The sequence below is a fragment of the Sciurus carolinensis genome, chromosome 14, assembly GCF_902686445.1.
Source record: "Sciurus carolinensis chromosome 14, mSciCar1.2, whole genome shotgun sequence".
NCBI classification, from domain to species: domain Eukaryota; kingdom Metazoa; phylum Chordata; class Mammalia; order Rodentia; family Sciuridae; genus Sciurus; species Sciurus carolinensis.
In genome coordinates, this window is record NC_062226.1 from 53,858,565 (window position 1) to 53,863,158 (window position 4,594).

Below are 4,594 nucleotides of genomic sequence, written 5' to 3' on the forward strand. Positions count from 1 at the left end.
TATACTCTATAGTATAAATAGAGCATATTCTGGAATATTGAAATTATGCATTACTCTGCATAATATGTAAAGAATTTCTCAGTTGGTCCCAGGCATTCATTTCATTGGAGTCTTTCTTTGGTCTCTCAATAATTCAGCCAACATTTATTGAGAGTCACTTATGTTCTAGGTTGCTGAGAGACTTAAAGTTGAAAAGGTACATTGCCTATACTCCGCAATCTCTCAACAGACATTTAATAAATAATTTTAATTTCTGTTGTAGTAAAACAAGCTGATAGGAATTTCTCTAGGTATCACTAAGTAATCTTTACTTCAAATGTAAGTCTCTCTTGATGGAAGACTCCACTATTTCATACACACAATGCACTGTTGCAGATTTTTAACCCTGAGTCTGATGTTTTATTAGTTTCATCTTAAGCCACATTTTCTGCTCCTAATGAAGGATTTTTGTCATTCCTTCATTCATACAACAAATATTTGAGCATCAATGTGTGTAAAGAAATATGTTAGTTTCTCTACAGGTTAAAATGAGTAGTATGATGCAAAAACTTCATGGAAGAAATAGAGACTTCAGCTGGAACTTTGGGTAGAAATCAGTTACTGACACACACATCAGAAGGAATAGATATGGTATCTATTTAACTGATTGATTGTTTTCTTTCCTCAAGGGAAAGACACCTAGTTACCATACTCGGTGTCTGTTACTCAATACGAACAGTTTTTATCCAGATTCTTTTCTGCTTCTCTCTCCTAAAACAGAATTTGAATGGGCATGGGGTAGGGGGTGGTCCTGTACTTCTTTCTCAAAGCTTCTAGTGAGTTCCAATCGATTAGGTCCTACTTTGTATTATTTTCCAGAGTCAGGAATATGCACCAAAATATCAACCAGAGGCTAGCATGGAGTAGAAATAATGTGACTTTTGTTCTATATTATACAATTCTATAATGTTTTCATCTTAATACACTGGGAATATTTGCTCTTTCATTTTTAAAAGAAGTTTAAAAATTAAAAGATCAGGAGATCCAAGATGGCAGACTAGAGGGAGGCTGTGTTCCTTGTCGCTCCATAACTCCGGTTTCAAGCAGAGGATATCTGTTTCTCGGTGAGGCAGTTTTTGCTGCTTATCGATCCCCTGGTGTTTACCCCATTTGTCTGCTGTGATGACCTGCAGTCTGCCAGCATATCGAGGCCTTTTTTGAGTGCAGATTGCTCACTGTCAGGCATCTATCATCCGCCATTTGCCTGCCTCTCGCCTGTCCATCGCCTGCCTTACACCTATCCATCACCCAACGCACAAGATTTAGCTCCTGATCGTCCAACGACAGTCAGCAAACTGATCGCTGACCACCAGTGGAGCACCAGCTGCCTGCTGTCGCCTGGAAGTTCACTGTTACAGTACCTGCAGGTTTGATTACACGTGACTGCTGCCATTTTGAGACAACAGTCAGGCCCTATAGGACCCCTGGCCGGACTGACTGAGCCCCGTCTCCAGGATACCTCAGCCCAACCAATCACTCCCTGCGTCTGGGGCCCTCACATTGACTGACTGCTCCCTGCCACCAGGACCCCCAGACCAACTGACTGCACCCTATCACCGGGACCCCAGACCGACTGATTGCACCCGGCCTCCAGGATCCTACAACCACACCAAACACTGGACCTCCAGGACCCCTGCCGGACCAACCATATCCCATCTCCAGGACCTCCAGCTGACCATGTCCACCCCTGAGCTGCAGCTCCCCATTTGCCAACACATTTCGAAGCCAGAGCAGCCATCTTGGATAATCCTGGAAGCCGAGCTCCGATCTTTGGGTGGGGCAAATCCCATCCTTTGACGCCTGCTGGAGGCTTGAGGCTCATTGTCAGGTACCTCTCATGCATCAAGCTACTGAACACTGGGAGGTTTCATTAGTATATGACTGTTATACAGTAGATTTTCCTTTTTCTCCTTTTTAAAAAATTTAAGTTTTTATTTCTTTACTTTTCTTGCTCTCTTTTCCTTTTGTTTACCTGTTCCCTCAGAGTCTCTTTCTCCCTTTATTGGCATGCTAACATTTGATTTCTTTTGATTACACTCTCATCCTTTCTATTTTCTAGAACTTCTGTATATTCTTTTCTTATCCCATTAACGGCCACATTCTACATCCCTCTGCATCCTCTTTGTCCTCCATTAGAAACTGCAGACCTTATTGCAAACCTGTTTGTTTTACCAAAGATAATATTTGAACTCATTTTGTTTATTATGACAGTTTTGTTATTGTCCCCATAGGGGCTATTTGGTCTAGGATTGCATAGTATCTGATTTGGGCACTGCTAATATTGATCTCCCCTTAAAGAAAGGGTTTTGGAAAGCTATGGGGCCACTATAAGCCTATAGGGGGAAATCTGCAATACCCCAGATCTGCACTGCTAGAGGGAAAGATACATGAACAACATGAAAAAACAAGGGAAGAAAATGATCCAAACAAATCTAGATTCTGTATTAATAGAATCCAATGGGGCTGGGGATATAGCTCAGTTGGTAGCGTGCTTGCCTCATAAGCACAAGGCCCTGGGTTCAATCCCCAGCACCGCAAAAACAAAACAAAACAAAACAGAATTCAATGACAGTATGTTAGAAGAAATGTCAGAAAAGGACTTCAGATTATACATGATTAAGATGATTCGCGAAGCAAAGGATGAGATAAGAGAGCAAATGCAGGCAATGAATGATAATAACAATAAGCTGAAAGAGCACCTGCAGGAAGCAAAAGATCATTTCAACAAAGAGATAGAGATTCTCAAAAAAAAAAAAAAAAAAAAAAAAAAAAAAAACCAAATGGAAATCCTTGAAATGAAGGAAACAATAAACCAAATAAAAAACTCAATGGAAAGCATCACCAAAAGACTAGACCACTTGGAAGACATTGGAAGACAGAACCTCAGACAATGAAGACAAAATATTTAATCTTGAAAATAAAGTTGCCCAAACAGAGAAGATGATAAGAAATCATGAACAGAATCTCCAAGAACTATGGGACATCATGAAAAGACCAAATTTAAGAATTATTGGGATTGATGAAGGCACAGAGATACAAACCAAAGGAATGAACGACCTATTCAATTACATAATATCAGAAAATTTCCCAAACCTGAAGAATGAAATAGAAAATCAAATACAAGAGACTTACAGAACACCAAATGCACAAAATCACAACAGATCCACACAAAGGCACATTATAATGAAAATGCCTAACATTCAAAATAAAGATAGGATTTTTGAAGGCCATGAGAGAAAAGCATCAGATTACATATAGGGGGAGACCAATACAGATAGCAGCCGACTTCTCAACCCAGACTCTAAAAGCTAGAAGGGCCTGGACCAACATATTTCAAGCTCTGAAAGAACATGGTTGCCAACCAAGAATCCTATACCCAGAAAACTAACCTTCAGATTTGAAGATGAAATAAAATCCTTCTGTGATAAACAAAAGTTAAAAGAATTTACAAATAGAAAGCCTGCACTACAGAATGTTCTCAACAAAATATTCCATGAGGAGGAAATGAAAAACAACAATATAGGTCAGCAAAGGGAGGAATTACCTTAGAGAAAAACCACTCAAAGGAGAAACCAAGCCAACTTAAAAACCAAAAATAAGCCAAATGACTGGGAATACAAATCATATCTCAATAATAACCCTGAACGTTAATGGCCTAAACTCATCAATCAAAAGACATAGACTGGCAGAATGGATTAAAAAGAAAGACCCAACAATATGCTGCCTGCAAGAGACTCATCTCATAGAAAAAGACATCCACAGACTAAAGGTGAAAGGATGGGAAAAAACCTACCATGCACATGGACTCAGTAAAAAGCGGGGTTTCCATCCTTATATCAGATAAAGTGGACTTCAAGCCAAAGTTAGTCAGAAGGGATAAAGAGGGACATTTCATACTGCTGAAGGGAACCATAAATCAGGAAGACATAATGATAGTAAATATTTATGCCCCTAACAATGGTGCATCCCTGTACATCAAACAAATCCTTCTCAATTTCAGGAATCACATAGACCACAACACAATAATTCTGGGTGACTTTAATGCACCGCTGTCACCACTAGATAGATCTTCCAAACAAAATCCAACCAAAGAAACCATAGAACTCAATAACACAATCAATAACCTAGACTTAATAGACATATATAGAATATTCCATCCATCAACGAGCAGATTCACTTTCTTCTCAGCAGCACGTGGAACCTTCTCGAAAATAGATCATATGTTATGCCACAAAGCAGCCCTTAGGAAATGCAAAAAAATAGAGATACTGCCTTGTGTTCTATCAGATCATAATGGGCTGAGAGTAGAAATCAATGACAAAATAAAAAACAGAAATTACTCCAACACCTGAAGACTATATAATATGCTATTGAATAAAACATGGATAACAGAAAACATCAGGGAGGAGATAAAAAAAATTCTTAGAGGTCAATGAGACCAATGATACAACATATCAAAATCTTGGGACACTATGAAAGTGATACTAAGAGGAAAATTCATTGCATGGAGCGCATTCCAGAAAAGAATGAAAAATCAACAACTAAATGACCTAAC